The 19212-nt window shown below is 55.4% G+C and overlaps 1 protein-coding gene across 6 annotated transcripts in view; it reads right to left on the bottom strand.

Annotated features, from left to right (window-relative positions):
- Positions 1-19212, bottom strand: part of RAI1 (retinoic acid induced 1) — a 73479-nt gene that overhangs the window by 10091 nt on the left and 44176 nt on the right. The window lies entirely within an intron of this gene.

Here is a 19212-nt window from a genome sequence, read left to right on the forward strand (position 1 = left end):
GTTGCCTCCTCTTCATCTGCAGTGCGCTCAGCCACCCTCCTGCCCCTGCTGCTGAAGCTGCTCATCCCTGCTGCCCACCCCTCCCTGCCTGGTCACCTCCCCCAGTGACCCCCCACACCATGCTGGGGTCCCTCTGCTTTGTGTTTCACACATCCACCACCCTTCACATCCGCAAATCACTCCCTCCCTTCTCACACGCCTCCCCAGGGATGCCGGGATCCTGCGAGCGCCTCTGCACACCCCTCTTATCGCCATTCTTTTTAATTATTGGGCTAATTACTGGAAGCAGCAGCGCGGAGGGCCAGAACCGCAGGCTCTGCTGCAAAAAAAGTCATTTCAACTTGCTGGCTCTGCCCATCTCTGCCGGCTGCTGCCTCCCGCAGCCCCCCCGGCCCCAGCGATCCCCCTGCCCCGGCGCGATGCCATCTGGAAGCTGTCTGCTCCTGCCAGCAGCCGTCATTACTGAGCGCCTCACCACCGTCGTCATTAAAGCTCCCCCATTTCCTCACCCCGCTTGCTCTGGGAGCAGGGACACACCTGGGTCACTGGTTTGATCTCTTAAGGCAGTCAAGTGGCTTGTGGGGGCTAATGAAGGGCTTGGTGGCAGGGGGATGCATCCTGCCTGTCTCCAGTACCAGTGGGTTGAAGGTGCTGGGGTGGACATAAGGATGAGACAGAGATTTGTCAGCCTGGGTTAGGGCAGCCCCAAGGGTCCTGTAGCCGTCCAGGGACATCCCCAGTGCTGCTCCCTTGGCAGTGACACAGTGGTGACACCAGTGCTGTCCCCTCAGCCTCCATCAAGACAATGAGTATAACAAGAGGAGAGGACGGGGTGCTGGCAGTGTCTGTGCCCATCCCAGCTCCTGGCACACTTCTCTGTGGGACATGGATTCATGTGTGTCCCCACATGTCCCTCCAGCACCCTCATGCCACTGCCACAACATGCCAAATACCACAGGGTCCCTTTGCTGGCAGCTCTGCCACAGCCACATAAACCACATTGCTGGTTTGACGGGTCCCAGCTCAGCTCTTTTCCTTGCAGCACCCACCAGTAACACCTCAGCACTTTTTTGGGGTCTATACACACACACAGGGCTTTATTTAGTTCTATTTCCATAAACACCAGCTGCTCAGGCATGCACCCATCACACGGTGTCCTCGGGCACCACTGGAGCCAGGCTCAGTGCCACCCACACCAGCCCAGCACCCCATCCTTCCCTGTTCTCCATTCCCTTTTGGGATGTTTTCCACATATTGCAGTTGCTTATTGCAGGCTCTGTAGGCAGCTGGGTGCAGCTAAAGACTAAATTCCACAGAAAAGATGGGTCAAAAAAATCTGGAAAGCTGGCACAAAAGCCCCTACCACAGCATGGTGTCCTGTGCCAGTCCTGTGCCAGTGCTGCTGGAACAAAGGCAAGAAAATCAAAGCCAGGCTGTGGGGCAGCCCTGGGCTGTGGTGGGAGAATTAATGGGAGCAAAGGGCCCTTCATGCTGTGTGGGAGTGGGTTTGAAAAATGAAATCGGCTTGAAAAGACCCTGGGCTGAAGCTTTAGGGGGAGCTTTTCTCCCCTTTCTCCTTTATTATTAATTATCGTGATTAATTAATTATTGTTATTAATTAATTATTGTTAATTTTCCAAACAGCTGGGACAATGTCGGGATGAGCAAAAGCGCAGGAGTGCGAGGGGACGGATCAGACACCGGCACGCAGAGGTGAGGATGCACAGAGGGAAAGTGTTCCAGCTGAAATCCCACAAGCCCAGAGCCATGGTCCCATGTCCCTGTGGGCCACCTGGGCACCAGGCTGTCCCTGGGAGGGGACACACTCATCACCAGCAGCACCCAGACCTGCTGGCAGAGCCAGAGGCCAGCTCTGCCCTGGGATCTGCCACAGCGTTGCCGGGGAAGGGCCGTGCCAGATGTTGTGCCTGATGCAGGCTGTTTCCGAGCAAACGCTTTAATGGCATCAAATCAAGCTGTCGACAGCAGGGAGGTTATGGCCTTCCCCCGGAGAGGGAGGTGGCTGTGGCTGATCCCAGGGGCCCTGCCCACTCACTGTCCCTGCTATGTCCCTGCTGGACGTGCTCTCCTGACCCTGAAGAAGTTTCCAGCCACTGCCTCTGAGATGGGAATCGATACGGGGCTGTCGGTGCATGGACACCTGCCCTTGGCAAAGCTGTGCTGTGGCCAGGGCTCATGGCATGGCTCCCTGGAAAGGAAGAGGGCAGGGATTTGGGGCCACCATGGTGACCAGCACCAGCAAAACCCTGTCCTTGGAACAAAAGGAGCAGTTCTCACTGCTGGCTACAGCCACCACAGCGCATCCCCTCCCCTTGGTCCCAAGGGAGCATGGGCAGCCCAGCACAGCCCCTGTGTCACCAATGGGGGACACACAAGGACCTGATGCACCTCCCTGATGTGCCAGGGCGTGACCCGGGCCACGATGGTGCACAGGGTCATGGTGCCATGGTGCCGGGGGCTGATGCATGGCATGGACTGATGCCAGGAGCCAAGGCAAGGGCACCGTGTGGCACTGCCAGGCCAGCACATGCCATAGCCTGCAGCTCTCCTGCTGCTCGGGAGGATTTGTGCTGCGTGGCTGGATTCCGTGTTATTTTCCTCCCCCCACTCCTCCTTCCTTCCTTCCTACCCTGCCTTCTCCCCTCTCCTCCCCCTTCCTCTTGCCTGGCAGGGACATGGCATGGCCGGATTGGGAACCCTCTGACGGCAGCCCAGGACATCCCATGGCAGGGACCCTCGGTAAGCACCCAAGACCTCCAACACCTCAGCTCCAGGGGGCAAAAGGCATCCCCCATTTCCCTGCACACTGGCCTTGCTTCCCAGCTGCTGCTCATCCCGCGGGGCCTGATCCAGCCCTGCTGCTGCTCCGGCTGCTCCCTCGCCTTTGCTGCTGTACCATCAACAAGGACTCAGCGACTAAAAATAGCAGCGCTCTCGCAGGGGGATGCTCTGCCATCAGAGCAGTGCTGGCACCACAGAAACCCTGTTCCCCACCCCAAACCCCCGGTGCAAACTCCCTCCCAACCCTCGCCCCACACCCAGGGGTGTAGCCCCATATGGTGAGGTGGTGTCGGAGCTGGGAACGAAGGGATTGGACCCCCCTGGATCCCCCGGCAGCTCTCAGGGAGGGGAATAAGCGCCTATCGAGTAGCGTCAGCCCCGGATTTGTTTAATTGTGAGCTGGTGGAGTTTAAAGAAACCCTTTCTGGCTGGCTGCCACACCGCAAAGTGCTCCGGAGAATTTGATTATTAAGGGAGGAGAGAAAAGGGGAGGCTGCGGGGGGAGAGCCGGGGTGTGTGGGACAGACCAGGAAAAGGCATCCTGCCTCAGGAGCTGGGAATGAGAGGAACTGGGGGGATGGAATACAGACAGACCCCCTCAGCAGTGCAGAGGGACCCGTGGGGCTCGCCCCGGGTAGAGGCAAACCCTCCACGCAGTTGTGAAGCTGCTGCTGTTCATCCCTGCACCCCACAGACACCCTGCTGCCAATGCACCCCCGCTTCAATGCCCTCTTCTGTGAACCCCTTTAATGCACTCTCTCCCCAGTGCACCCCCTCAATGCACTGTCCCCCAATAAAACCCTTTAATGCACCCCAACAGTTGTCCTCCTCCCCTCTCATACACTCTCTCTCCTTTTCAATGCACTCCCATTAGTGCACCCTTTCCCCAACGCACCCCAATAATGTGAACCCCTTTAATAGACCTCCCCAATCCCTCCCATCTCCCAGCATCTCCCACCACGCCAGTGCTCCATCCCAGTGCAGGGACCGGGTGGTTCTGGTACCCCAGGGCAGCCCGCAGCCCCCCGCGCCCCCCCAGCCCCGCGTCCCGCCCCATTTCGGCGCTCAGCCGACCGGAGCAGCTGTTCCCTGCACACTTCACTTGCCCGCAGATGATGATAAATGGAGCTGGGGCTGCGCCGCCCATTGCGTGGGGATGGGCGGATGTGGGCAAGGAGGAGGAGGAGGAAGGATGGGGTCCCCATCTCCTGCAGCCCCCCCAGATCACGCTGCTCCTCCCATCCAGCTGCTGGGGAATTCCCTGGGCAGGTTCCCCCCTCCTTCCCCAAACCTCCCTCCCGGGGTTGGAACCTGCCCAGGGAATTCCCATCGCAATGGGGTGCATCCACATCCCCCGATCAGTGTCCTATTTAGGGGCCACAGTCCTTCACTGCTGCCCCCACTCCCAGCTCTGCTCCTCCCCAGTGAGGAATTTTCCTTGGGAAAAAAATCCACCGCCTGCGAACCGCACTCATGACTCAACGTTTCTGCTGGCCCCGGTTCCTCTGTCGCTTGCCAGGGGAAGCCCGTGGCCGCCCCAACCTCATCCCCTCACATGGAAATCCGGCTCAGCCGCCAGCTCCAGCCTCTCTCCCCTTGGTTTTTCTTCCTTTATTTTGGAAAGGGGGGGTTGGGTCCTCGATATCAGGGATAGGAGGTTTGCAGAGGGTTGGGCTGGGGAGGATGATGGGAAGTTCTGGGAGTCAGAGCAAGTTGCTGAGGTTTTTTTCTTGGTGGTGGAAAATGTCAGTTGGTAAGGTAGGATTTGAAAAGGAAGGGAGGAAAAAAAAGGGGGGGAATAAGAGGAAGAAAAAAGGGAAAAAGAAGAAAAAGGTGAGGGGGAAAGGAAAAATAAGAAAAGAAAAATAAAAAAAAAAAAAGGAAAAACACAGAGAAAGAAAAAGAATAAGAGAAAATGAGAAAGAAAAAGAAAAGGTATTAAAAAAAAAAAAAAAAGGAGGAAAAAAAATAAAGGCTGGAGGCTCACAGCAAAACAGATGCTCAGCCTGAGCCTTCCTGGGCAAATTCCCTCTCCGGAGGAGAGCCATGTTCCACTGCAGAGCAAAATTCATGGCCGGATGTAGCGTGGAGTGAGGCTCCACATGATCCTGCTCCCAGCCAGTGGCTGGACATCAACCTTGGGGCTCTGAGGGGAGAGCAAAACCAGCCCTGCAGGAGCTGGAAACACAGCTGAGGTTAGGAAGGATCCAGCAATCTCCAAGCCTAAATCGTGGTGCAGACCTGCCTGGAGCTGTCGGTACAACAGTGCCAGGGCACCGATGGCACAGCCGTGGCCGTGGGGTTGTTGTCACCACCATGGTGACCTTCAGCCGACCCTCCAGCCTCACCCCATTGTGAGCAGCACGGGGCCAGCATGAAGCAATAGCCTGGCCAGTACTCCAGACACTCATGTTTTTCTTCTTTACTCATTTTCTGCCTGACAGGTTGGGATCCTTTTTCCTTCCTCCCTTCCCTCTTCCCTCCCCTCCTGCTCTCGGCCTGACTCATTTCAATCCCAATAATAATAATTAACCATTCCAATCATTACTGTGACCGCTAATATTAAGCCTCCCTTCTTCTCCCACACCCTGTTTGTCCCCTGCCTCAGTTTCCCCTTGAAGCAGGACAGAAGCTCCATCCCTGCACGAAAAGGTGGGCAGCAGATGCCATGCCCTTGGCACCCTCCTCTGCGATGCAGATGCCCCAAGGGGTTCATGCTGCTTGCAACAAAAATAAAAGAAAATAAAAGGTCTCCCAAGTATGGGAGAGGGAATGAGTCCTCATCCCAGTCCTGGATCAGGTCTGCATCTCGTGAGCTGGTTGCTCAGGGATGTGGTTGGATGCATAAGGCAGCACTCCCTGAGGAATGTGACAGGGATGGCTCATGGTCCCCTGGCACCTGCTGACCCTTCAGCCAGCAAATCCACACCAAATCTGATGGCAGGATCTGCACCCACCCAGCGGCTTGGAGCTGGGAAATCCACTGGGTTGGAACCAGGACCACTCTCTAGCTGTGCCTCAGTTTCCCCACTGTAACTGGGATCCAGTAGTGATGCTGGGAAGTGCCAGCCCAGGAGCCCTGGAATGGAGCAGGCTCATGTCCCAGCTCCAGGACCCCGGACCTCCTCCACAGTGAGTCTCTCCATCCTAACAGAACTGGAGACCCTGAAGAATGACAGGTGGCTGTCACCCCCAGGACATTCCCAGCTCTTCTGAATGTGCCACTGGGTCCAGCCCCTCTGGCTTGTCCCTGGTCACAGCCAGTTTTTCTATCAGGAAAACTTTGAGCAAATTCACACTGCCACATTCAAAACCAGGAGGTCTCAGCATCCAGCAAAGGACAGACCCTGGCACCATCCCATGCCTTCTCCCCATCCCAAACTCTCTCTCCCTGTCCAGGAGAAGATGGGGCTTTGTCCCAGTGTCCCCACCATGTCAGGCACATGGGGACATTTGCAGCTCTGTTTTAGACAAGTGCTATTCAATTATCACTGGTGATAATCTCTCCCAGAGAGACTCCCCAGTCCCTGTCTCATTGAGACCCCCTCATGGGATTCATGGTTACAGGGGACATTACCCTGTCCCCCTTTTACATTCCTGTGCCAACTCCTGCCTTCACTTTTGGGGCAGCCAATCTCATGATCCAGCAACTGCCAGCTCCCCACTGCAATCACAGCAAAATCTGTGAGGTGCCCTCAGATAAGGGCACCCCACAGATGCCACGTTTCAGCATCTGCCCACAGACAGGTCCATGCACCAGAGCCAATCCTGGCTGTGCTGCTGCCGGGCTCTGCCCTGAGCCATCCCCTGCCGGCAGCAGACAGCTCGGTAATGAAGCGTAATGCTCCGACACTCCCCTGAGTGACAGTGGCCAGCACCGCCTGTGTCCCCACGGCTCAGCACGGCCTCCTCTGCCTGCCAGGGAGGGAATGAGCATCTCCCTGCCACGAGCAGGGCTGGGGGCTGCAGAGTGGTCACCTGCTAGGGGATGCTGAGCAAGAATCCCCTGGGGGAAAAGGAAAACTAAGGATAAAACGGTGTTGAAAAAAATAAATCAAGTAAAAAAAAATATATAAAAGAAAAGGAGGTTGAAAATAACAAATTGAGGTTTGATGCTGTGTGGTAAATTATTTCGGTATTATATATTCCCCAGCTTCAAATCCTGAAGACAAATACTGGGGCAGGTGAAGTGGGAAGCAGATTTCCAAAGGCCTTCTCCCGGCTCCAGGTTATTGACTCTGTCAATCACTGCGGGCGCTGTCCCCACCTTTGGCACCCTGCAAAATCGGTTCTTTTGTTCCTGCTGAAAAACTGAGGAGGGGGGAAGAGGAGGGGAGAGGAATTTGGGGCAGGGAACTTCCAAAAGAGATGATTAAGGAGTTAATCTGCCTGAAATAGATAAGGAGCTTAGAGCTGCTGGTATTTGACTGTCCAAGTTTGGATTCAGCGTGTCTTAAACACTGGCTGGAATGTACTTAGATATGACCAAAGTACATGTCCCCCCGAGGAATTACCAGGTTGCCAATTAGATTTGCTTCCCAGATTCACTCAAACCTTCACAAGCTTCTTCAGAGCAGGAAAATTGCTGCCTGTCCCTGGGGAGACGGCAGAGCAGCCGCTGCTGCCTGGCCCTGCAGCCAGCACAGCACAGCACAGCATGGCACGACACCAGATCCCAGCGGGCAGCCCCAGGATTTGCAGGAAGGTGGCACAGTCAGGACGATGGCAAGGCAGGGATGCCTGTGCCAGGGTATGGGGGCACCAGGCATGGCCCAGTGGGTGCTGCTGGGGGAATGTGGGTGGTGTTGGCTGCTCAGACTGCCATGGTCATGGTGCTGGTGCACTGGTGGGGCTCTCACCAGAGCAGGCTCAGCATTCCATGGGGTTGCAGAGCCACAGCTCTCCCTACCACCAACCAGGCTCACAGTGCTGCCACGCAGCCAAATCCAACCTAAAACACAAATCCAACCCCAACTCAACCTCTAGGCAGGGGACACAACACAGAACAGAGCCATGAGGGCACGTGGGGAATGCAAACAAACACTGAAACGTGAACAAACCCCGGTGGTGAACCTGGCCCACCACAAACTCACCACAACCCAGTGCTCAGAGCAGTGAGGGCCTCTGCCCATGCCAGGGCGAGGGTCACCACTCAGGAGCCACAACAACATCCAGCACAGCGACAAAGTGGAGGTAGGAAAGCAAACACCAACCCCTGCAAAAACCCTTCCCTATCCATTCATTTTAACCACTCTGTTCCCATCCTTGCCATTTATGGTGCTTCATAACACAATGTGAAAGTAATGAAGTTTGAGGGGGCTGCATGACCAACACAGAGGGAGGGCCATGATGGGGGACTCCACCACCAGCTCCCACATGCAGGCACCAAGATCCTTTCCAATCCTGGGCTGTATTTACTAAATCTGAGCTCAGTTTCTGTGCTGGCATCCCAATCCCATTGAAAAGTGTTGGGAGTGGCAGCCAGTCTCACCAGGCTGGTGTCAGCACAGTTGGAGTGGCGGCAGCACGGTGATGGAAAGTTGCTGGAACATCAGCTTTGGATGCTGAGTCCTGGTAACAGTTGCTATGTGAAACATTCAGAGGTGGAATTTACTGTCACAGTTAATAATAGATGAAGGTTTTAGAATTTTTGATGCTTTACATTTTAAGCTGTTTGATTTATAATGTTTCAGAAGAGGGTGGGGGGAGGCAGGAGCTGAACAGCAGCACGAGGTAAACAAAGCAAGTGGGGAGGTGGGCAAAAGGCTCCATCCATCCATCCATCCATCCATCCATCCATCCATCCATCCATCCATCCATCCATCCATCCCCCTGCCCATTCCAGAGATGGCCAACAATGGGATGGGGTCTCCCCACCAACCACCAACAGCAGTGAGGAACCTGGAGGAAAACCACAGCACGACTGGGACGGAGCCCCTCAATCCCACATCACGCTTCAATTTGGAGGGGTTTTTTGCCTGCATCTCTTCTCCCTGTTTTCATTCCAGCAGGTTGCTGGGTTATTTACTTGCTGGCGCTCCTCTCTGCTCTCCTCTCTTGCAGGTGTATTTCAAGTAGCTCCGTAAATAGCAGCACACGGCGTGCCTGCGGCGGGGCGCGCGGGTCCTGCTGATTAGGAACACGCTGCCAAAAAAAAGAAGGGTCTCACTTCCCTGCCAAGATGCCACCCTGCTTCCACAAAGAGGTGCCAATGTCCTGGCATGTGGGGATGCTCCAGCTGGATCCTCAGGGGGCTGGTTTGTGCTGTGTCCACTCCTTCCTGGAAAGGAGCAGTGATCACAGGTGAAGAACCTTGGTGTCTCATTGTGTCCTTTGGTGTCCTCAATGTCCCATTATGTGATGGCTTCAGCTCTGGCACACTCTTCCTGCTTCTTCCAAACGCTGGAGCATCCCAACGTCTCCAGTGTGTGTGTGTGCAGCATCCCAGCACCTCAGATGTGTGGTCAAGAGGATTTAATCCCAGTTCAGCAGGACTTCAGGTCATGACACGAGGAGCAGAGGGGGACTCCACACTTCCTCCACCAGTGCTGGGCATGCGGTGACATCTTGACAAAACTGGGGAGTGGGATGGAAGAGAGGGGGTTCCCCTCTACTCTCCCAAACACAGTGCAGAGAGAAGATACTTAGCAATGCTGTTGGGAGGATGTGATGACTGGAGCCTCCAACACCTGAAGACATTCCAGCCCTGACCAGCTCCATGGCTCCTTCCAAAGCCCTGAGTGCACACAGGGGCTGCCAGACCACAGGACGTGGCTGAGGTGCATCTCACACCACCAGCACCCTCCTGTCCCTCAGGAGCCCCTGCTTCCCCCAGGATTGAAGACTCCCAGGGGTCCCAGGCTGAGCTGCCCCATGATGTCTCAATCAGGGCTGTGCACAGCCCCATTTACATACACACATCCCGGCTGGAGCTGAATATAATTTCCTTATAAAGCGGCTTTGACACACGGGGTAGCTCGCCTTAATGAGGAGGGTTATTCCACAAAGATCCATTACTAATGGGCTTGGGGCAGGCAGTGCCCGTGCACGCAGACTCCTGCTGCCAAACCCAGCACCACAGCACACCTGGATCTCCCCATGGACACAGCATCCCCACTGGAATTACACCTACAGATGACCCACTACTGACAACCTCTGGCTTGGTGGGATCTTATCCTGATTCCAGTAAGATCCTGTGCCTCTTCCTGCTGCCTCTCTACCTTGCATCAAAACCCACCTGAAGGTCCAAAAAGGCAGCCATGAGACTCATCTTTGCATGGAAATCACTGAACCCCTCCTAAAAACCAGCTCCAGGGAGGGAGATCAAAGTCAGCACAGCTCTGGAGTCCCCCAGTACACACGAGGTACCTGAAAAATCAAACCATCCATGTCCCTGTCTATACAGGCACCATCTCAGCAAAGGCATCCACCTGGCACCGGCTCTGCCTTCAACCAGCCCATCATTACCAGAACTGCCTAATTAAAAAACACATTAAAACCCGTGACTCCCCCAAGAGTAAGTCCCTCCCTGCAGAGCCCTGACAAATTGAATGCACAGGTTCATCCCCACCACTCCCCCCGGCCTCCCCGGGGTCCCCCGTTAGTGGCGAGTGCCTCGTTAGCCGGCCTTGTGCCGGAGATTGGCTGCAACTCCTTCGTGGCATCGAGCAGCTCTGCCCCAGACACCTTCTCCTGCGACCAGAGGCGAGCTACGTCCCAGGGCACTGTCACAAGATATTAAGATGCGGCGCTAAAAATAAGCAACAGCAAAAATAAGCAGGAAAATCGTGGTCCCTGCCTGCCCCTGCCGGCCTCGCACCGGCGGAGCTCCCGCTGCCGCACGCGAGCTGGGGAAGCACGTCAGGAACGAGAGGATTTTGCTGGGTTTTATTAAAACGACGTGTTTTTCCCCTCCCTCCGCCCCCATCTCCAGCCTCTCCGAGGAGCGAGCCCCGCGGTGACACACAGGACTTGGTGACAAATCATCCCGGGGGTGGGCGGTTTCTCTGCATGCTGGTGGTTCCAGGCATGGCCACAGCTGGCGTGAGGCCCTGCCTGTCCCTCCAGGGCTGGAGCAGATCCTTGCCCACCCCACACAGCCCAGGATGGGGCTCTGCCCCCTGATCCCAGGAGCCACGGGCGCTGCTCTGTGTGCCCAGCCATGGTGTGCCATCAAATGACAGATGGGTTTTGGCCAGCCCCGTGTTAGACACAGCAGCCAGGCTGGCTCTCTGTGGCTATCCCCACTCCCCGAGCTCCCCAACATCTGCAAACACCTCATTCTCCCTGCTGCTAGGCAGGCACACGAACGCTGCTGTGGCACAGCCCATGGCATGGGAGATGGGAGAATCCTCTACCCAGGAATGCATCTTGGAGCACCTGGGGAGAGGGCAAGAGGCTCCTCTGGCTGCCTACACCCCGTGGGGTACCATCCTGCATGCCGGATTCCTTGGAGGCACCGGCAGGGACACAGCCCCTGCTTGTCTCCGGGAGATGAAAGAGCAGCTCCGGGCGCGGGGACGGCTCCGTGCCTGCAGCCGAAGGCGAGCGGCCGCCCTGCAGCCTCGGCTGCGGCTGGAACGAATGCGAGCACATACCTCTGCCCCGGCACGGGTGTTTGCTCTTCTCTTCCGCGGCTGTGATTGATTAAAGGATCAGGGACATCTGAGAATGGAGGCAGCAGCGGCAGCAGCAGAAGCAGCTCCCTTTGGACTTGGAGAGCTTCCTTGCCTGCTGCTTGCTGCTGCCGTTGCCTGTCAGGCAGCTTTTAATCAAGGTTTGCTTATATCTGCAAAGGCCTTTCCCAGAGGGATGAAGGGAGGAAAAGAGGGGGGGAGAGTATATTAACATGCCAGCCACCCTCCCTCTCCCTCTCCTTTGTTTATGGAGAGGGTCAGTGCTTGGAAACGGCTGGCGGGGACCGGGAAAGGCGCTTTGGGGGTGCTGGATTGTGGTGCAGCCCTTGGCATGTCCAGGTCTCATGGCATAGCCAGGGGTAGGGGGGCATTGTACTCAGCTGGGATGTGCTCAGTAACAGCACCAATGTGTGGAGAGAGCAGGACCTGGGGGCCAGGGCTTGGTGGCTTCCTCCAGGTGGCCCTGGATGCCTGGCACGTCCCCACAGGCACGGCAGGAAGGGGACCAACCTGTAAACTCCCAAATCGCGGTCTCAGCCCAAAGAGACCAACACCAACCACATGCTGAAACCAGCACTGTCCATACACCGAGACCACTCAGGCAGAGAGAGCCCAGGCCTCTCCATCCCACCCCTGGCCTCGTGGAAGGTCAGGGTCTCCATCCTCATCCTACAGCTCACGGGGACTGCAGTCAGGATGGCCACATCACAACACCCCATCTCCCTTCTGCAGGGTGGGCTCTGGCAATGAAACCAGGGCTCAGAGTGACAGACACCAGCCCCACAACTGCCTCAGGACTGGGTTTGCCCCATGGCACTGGGATTTCAACACTGCACAGGCTGAGAGCATCCCAGCATCACCCACCACTCCACCATCACCCACCACAGCCACCAGCAGAGCCATGCACAAGCCATATGGGAGGACAGGTGACCCCCAGCCCTGTGTCCTCTCATCAAGCACTGTCTCTGCCTCCACTGCCATTCCCGCACATCACTTTGGCTCCCCACGTTATCTTATTGCTCAGCTAATGACCTGCTAAAAGTATTATGTGAAAAACCGTGCTCTTAGCCAGCCATTAGACTGGTTAGGACCAGCGGGTCATGCTTTATTGCTTTAATAACGGAGTTTATGAAAGGTCGTCTCATAACTGATAACATGCATAATTTTTGTAACTTAATTAATGCTGCTAATATACTGGAGTCTCCATCAGCTGCTGGTGCAACTGATGTGCAGTTTGCATCCCGAGCAGGGCTGGGAAGAGTATCCTAGGCCAGGCTCTGCCCTCTGTCCTTGCCAAACAGCACCCACAGTAGGAACACAGTTCAGATCCACACCAAAACCTCACCACACAACTTCTCCACACTGGAGCATCCCGTTCAGAAATGCTCCAGCAGAGACAGGGAGTGCTGTGAGTGGGCAGAGGGAAATGGGAACAGATCCAACCCCACAAGCCTGAAGGGAAGGGATTTCTTTGCTTCCACTCTGCCCAGCCCATGGAGAAGACAAGGCAGATGTGGGACCTGCAGTCAGGGAAAGTTTTACCTGTGGAAGAACCAAAAACCTCTGAGGGATGGAAGCTGCTCCAGCAATCCCATCCATCTCTGCCTGAAGTTACAACTGAGCAAAGGAGATTTGCCTTAACTGGGGATCTGTGGCTGTGCCTCAAGAGGGTCCCCATGGGAACCCCCAAACAGATCTTGCTCCTCTGGTGATGCTAAGAGCAGCCAGGCTGGCATGAGGCAGGATCCTGTTGGAACTGCTGCCTTTCTTCCCAGTCCTGGTTTTTAAGGACAACCTCCTTGACAACAATTTTGACAGTATTTTTCGAGAATTTCTTTTAAGAACACCCTCCTGTGAGGGTGGTGAGGCCCTGGCACATGTGCTTCTCTAAGCTCTGAATCCCTGGAAGTGTCCAAAACCAGGCTGGACAGGGATTGGAAGACCTGGTCTAGTGAAAGATGTCCCTGCCTATGGCAGGGGGTGAAAGTGGATGCTCTTTAAGTCCCTTCCAACCCAAACCATTGTATGATTCTGTGACAAGTACACATTTTTCTCATTAAAAAGGAAAAAACACAAAAGCAAACAACTTCTCCCCACTACCCGAGCGCACACCTGGGGACCTGAGCATCCACAGGGGAAGCTGGGAATCAGACGCATTTTCCAGGCAGCAAAAACAAGCCCTTCCCTTGCAAAAAAAAAAAAAACCAACATGTAAATAGGAGCCCAGGTGCATGCGGTGTGTGAGTCCCTGATATGCTGCCACCAGCAAATCTGGTGAGCTGTGAATCCGCGGCACCGCGCATCCAACGCTGCAAATCCGAGCTGCTCCAGTCGCCTGCTTAGTTTTGCAAATTCTTTCCTGCTGGCTGAGAAAAGCCAATATGTCTGCTGCTCCCGCTCCAGCGCAATAATTGTTCAGCACTGGTTATCATCCTGCCAGAAAGGCACGAGCTACCGCTGGGGCACTCTGCTTGCTGTAAATGCAGCGAGATGATTTCCTAAGCAAATGCAAGTTTTCCAAGGAAGTGGGTGGAATCTGCTTGTCTCTGATTAGACAGCTTGGGTTTTTGTTTTCCTGGTGCTTTAGAGAGAGAGAGAGAGAGAGAGAAAGAGAGAGGAAAAAAAGAGGCATAAAATATGTGGCTTTGCATCCCCTCTGCCCTGAATCGCAGGCTTGCATGCATCCAGGCGATGGTCCCCTTGGGACTCGCAGCTTTGCCCACACTCTGAGCAATGATCCCGTGGAATGAGGCTATGATCTTTCATCAATCATTGCCGAGCGCTTCTCCCTCCCGCGCCCGCTCCCCGGGCTGTGCCCGCTGCGAGCGCACAGCCCCACAGCTCTGCTTCCCCTTCGTGCCTCCAAAAATCAAGGGGTGCAGGCTTGGCCCTCCAAGTGCTGGGGTGGGGGTCAGGACTCTGCCTGGGAATAAAGGGCACAAGGCAGCCCCTTTTTCACCCTCCCAGCTCAGCACAATCAAGGGATGCTTAGAGGGGATGCAGGATGATGGAGAGGCTTGCAGGACCAGAGGGTAAATCCCGAATTCTGAAGCAGCAATCAGAATAACCAGGATGCTGCAAGGGAGGTGGGATCAGGACAAGCCCTGAGGCTGTGGAGAGACAGGTCTGCCTCCCCGCCCTTGCCAGGGGAGGAAAAATGACTTGAAATTAAGATTTCCTGATGTTTGGGGGCTTGGAGACCTTGACACCCCCTGCGTCCATCTGGCTCTTCCCCTCTTGTGGCAGCTTGCTCCTGCGTTCCTGTCTATCCGTGAATACCAATTATGGTTTAGGAGAATGTATATCTGAGATGTGCAAATACAAAAGGCAGGAAATAAAAGTCATCTCTTACTGAAGAGGAGAGGTAACCATGACTACCTGGGACCTCATTTAAAACTGTGCCGGCCGCAGGCTAAAAGGCAACGCTTCCTATTGTTACACACGTTTACGGAAAGCTTTGAAAACCCGTTTTCCCCCCCAAAACCAGCTGGGAAGTAAGAATGAAAACGAGAATTAGAGGCGGGGGGGGCCGGGGGGAGAGAATACAGAAGATATTTACCGGTGTTTGTGGGCTGGTTTTGCATCCCACCTGCACCAAAACAGCCGGCGAGCTGAAACTTCAAATGAGCAACTCGGAAGGAGACGGAGCTCCAGCGGCTGCGGCATCGTGGCTCCGGTGCCACGTGGCAGCCGGCCGGGAGCCCGGGCAGAGCTGCAGCTCCAGCACTCAGAGGGAGATGGAGGAACATTTCCCTGGAGGAAAGTGGGGTGTGAGTGAGCCTGTGAGGCTCTCCACGCTGCAAACACCGCCAGGATGTGCTCAGGGTTTGCGCGGAGCTGGGAGGAGTTGGTGGCTCTTGGTGCTGGTACCCAGAGATGCTCTGCCCACTGTCAGAGCCTGTGGCTGGTTGGATTTTGGGAGTGTTCTGGGATTGCTGAGATCTCACGTTCGCATGCCAGATCCTGCAGACTGCAGGAGGGACAGCCAGGATGGCGGGGGATAACTGGGGATTGCTGGCTGCCCAGCTGAACCTTTCACCCGTCAGATCTGCAGGACCAGGGGACACGGGCTCGTTGTCCTCGGCTAAGACACCCCATTGCTCCAATACATGTGTAACCACAACCTGTCCCAGCCACATCAAAGACCAGGAAAGCTGTCTGCCAGCCACCAGCCTCGTCAGGACCTCACATCGCTCTCGAGCTCGTGGTTACAAGGCCAATGACCAGGCAATTAAACTGATTTTTGGTTCAAAGGCCGTCCCACCTGGCACACTCAGACAGCAGGAACCACCTCAAAACCAGATGCTGCTTTCTCAGGGATGTGTGTTGGGCACCAAGAGGCATCACTGTGGATGCAGACCAATGTGGTGTTCACCTTCACCCCTCTCATTCCTGGGCACCTGCCACAGGCTCCCACCAGCAAATCTCTCCCCTGCCCTCCCTGCCAGCACTCCAGACCCACACCTGGGACCACACAACGGGGCTGCAGGCAGGAGCCGGAGCCAGGAATTATGGTCTGTACAAAAGACAATGACAGTGAATCTTGTTACTGGCTTTTCAGCAAACGTAATTCCTTTTTATTAGAAAATTAAAGGGTATGAAAAGCTTTCCAAGGCTGAAGAGTTGAAATGTGCTTTCATAAAATATGCGGCGTCTGATAAAACGGATTTGCTTGTCTGCCTGCCCTGGCCCCCTCCCCCTCCTGGCTATTATTCCTACTGGCAAGGTGATGCCTTTTGCCAAAACATCGATCCCAGTGTGGCCAGTGGAGATTCCTGGGGACTATTGCTGATCCCCAGCATCTCAGTCATCCCACCATAAGGCACCCCACACCTTGCACTTGTTTGAGATTGATTTGGATTGCATTTTTTTAGCTAAATAACTCTAAGGGGCAGTTTTTCCCCTGCGGGGTTGCAGGTGAAGGCTGACAACAACCCAAACCATAACCCCAAATGCAGCCATGAGGACGCATCAGTTGCTGGCAGGAGAAGGTGAAGCCAGGCAATGGCAGACAGGAAGCAACGGATTCCCCCAGACATGACACCAACAGGAACTATTAAACTCTTCCTGGGAAGTTTCCTCCTGAGGAGAAAGTCATGTGCCCTCCTGTGCCCCAGCACCAAACTGCATGCAAGAGGTGCTGGGGGGCTGTGAGTTGCCAGTATCAAGCAGCAGGCAGCTAAGGCAATACAAGGAATCTCGATTTCTTCCCTTTAATCATTCCCTCTCTCTGTCTCTTTCATCTTTCTGATGGTCTGAGTCAACCTTCCATGTTTGTGAGGTTAAAGATTCTTGCTATCTCCCACTTGGGGCTGCAGGGCTGGCACAGGCCAGGACCACGGCACCAGAGAGCGATGCTGGCAGGCAGTGCTGCCTCTTCCATCTTTTGTGGGCAGAATGCCCCTTGCCAACCCTCCACAACGACCACAACCTTGGGGCTCACCTCAACCCTCCAGGTTTTCTATTGCCATTCCATTACCAGGTCAGTTTTGCCTCTGCAAGTCCCTGGGGATGCATGGCAATGGGATGCATCCATCTCCACACAGAGATTCCCACAGGGACGGCACAAAGGGACCTTGCTGTGGCCACTGTGTGCACAGGGCTGGCACCCTCTGATGGTTTGTCATCCTTGGCATGGCAGAAACAGGGGAAATGAAACAGCATCCCCTGAGTGCCATCAGGGAGCTGACACCTCGGCTGAGAGAAGACCTGGCAGCCCTGGCCACTGTCCCCAGATGACTCCAGCCCTGGTGATGTGACACAGAGGCAGGAGGCAAGGAGACAGCAGCACCACTGGCATGCACCCACTGCATTGTGCAGGACAAGCCACTGGACACAGAGTCATTGGGCTGGTGGGGACAAGGACAGGCAGATCCAGCTGTTTTTCTGCCACCGTGCTGGGTACCAGCACTGCTGCCATGGGGAGACACAACTCCAGCAGTAACACCGTGTCCCCACATGCCCCCTCAGCTCTCTGGCAAGCAAATGTGCCACGACCCAGCTACAGCATCTCCTTCCCACCCCAGCACCGTGGGTTCCCCATGCCACTGTGGGCTCCCAGTGCCACTGGCAGTGCTGTGTGAGTGCTGCCTGGCCGGTTATTACCACAGGAAAAGCTGTAACACTACAGCAAACCTCCCTGCTCAGCCCTGCTACAAATCAGGGTCAGGCGGCAGTGCTGTTAGACAGAGCCTGCTGGTACGTGCTCCTGCTCCTAATGTCCTGCTGCCACACACTTAATGGGGACATACAGGAGAGCGATGTGACGAGGCAGAGGCTCAGCCCTGCTGCCCATCTGGGGACTCCTGTCCTCAGAGCCAGCTCCCTGCTACCAACAGAGATGAGGGTTAGCACCAGGGATGCACGGCCAGGGATGCTTTCTTCCCCCGGGGCTGCTCTGGCTTTACCTTTAACATCTGCAAATGTGGTTAAAAGTTTTGCCGAGCCTATTTTTAGAGCCTCTCACCACATGCGATTTCTCCATCGTGAGACAGGAAATGCTGATGAGGTTGTTTGCCACGGAGCTGCTTTCTCCTCCCTGGATGAATGGCCTTGGAGCTCCTCTGGCTTATGTGCTGCAGCCACGGCCACTGGTGGCCCTGGCCCCCACCTCCCAGGGTGTCCCACAGTGGCAGCTGTGGCAAACCCAAGAGCTGAGGGTGGCAAACTGCTGGAGGGTGCTGGCCCTGCACCTGCCAGTATGGTGGGCACACCGACGTCCCCATCCATGGCCCCTAGACAGTGGGGGGACAAATGTGTCCCAATGCCACTCAGGGACTTGAAGGCAAAATTGACCCTGGTGATGGAAATACAATATCTTGAGGGTGAAACCAGGCCCCAGCATTATGCACCTTGTCCACCATCGTGCCCCTTGCCTCAGTTTCCCCAAAGGAACAGTATTTGTTTGGCTGGAGCAGCACTAAGGGCCCTGACCAGGGGATGCATCAGCACTGGGCACGGGGACTGCCAGCACACAGACCCTGGCAGGGATGTCCACTGCTGTCCCTCACACCCACTGCCCCCAGCTCAGTGAGTCCATCATCACAAACCTAACACAAAAGGCTCTGGAGCCAAAGCAGAGCTGGCTGCCCCATCGGGCTCCATCCCTGGCCCGTGCCCGGATCGGTGTGGTGGCTTTGGCAGCACGCAGGCGCGGCTGCGGCCGGGCGGCGCGGGTACCTGCTGTTTGAATGTCAACACCTCATTTATACATCTTGATTGGCTCTCATCAGCCATGCTGCGCTACACCTGATTGCTCCGAGCCGACGCGGGGTGCCAGGCTGCAGCGCCTAATTCCAGTTAATTGGCCCTTCATCCCAAGCAAAACAGAAATATAGGAATAAAGGAACAATAAAGCGTCCTCCCCCGCTTAAAAGAAAAAAAAAAAAAATTAAAATCTTGGCGTTCTAGGGGTTGGTTTTATTTCGCTATCGTGAGCAGGCCGTGCTGTGGGCTATGGGAATTCCTTCCCTGGAGTGCTGGGCTCTGCGTGAGCTGGGAGATGCTTTGCCACCCCACAGGCTCAGCTCACTCGTGCTCCCCCTCATCCCACAATGAGCCCTGCGTTGGTGTCACGCTCGCCTGTGCTCCTGCTCCCGCCCGCTCTCGCGAACCACTGAGGCTGAAATTTCAATTAAGAAGGAGAAATAATTACCCGCCGCTCCACATTTCCTCTAAAATGGTAGCCAATGCCGGCAAGCCGAGTCACCGCCTCCTGCCACGTCCTGGCGCTCACCGGCGGGCTGGCATTCGGATGACATTTCCAGGATAATGC

The sequence above is a fragment of the Sturnus vulgaris genome, chromosome 16 (genome assembly GCF_052056855.1).
Source record: "Sturnus vulgaris isolate bStuVul1 chromosome 16, bStuVul1.hap1, whole genome shotgun sequence".
Taxonomy (NCBI): domain Eukaryota; kingdom Metazoa; phylum Chordata; class Aves; order Passeriformes; family Sturnidae; genus Sturnus; species Sturnus vulgaris.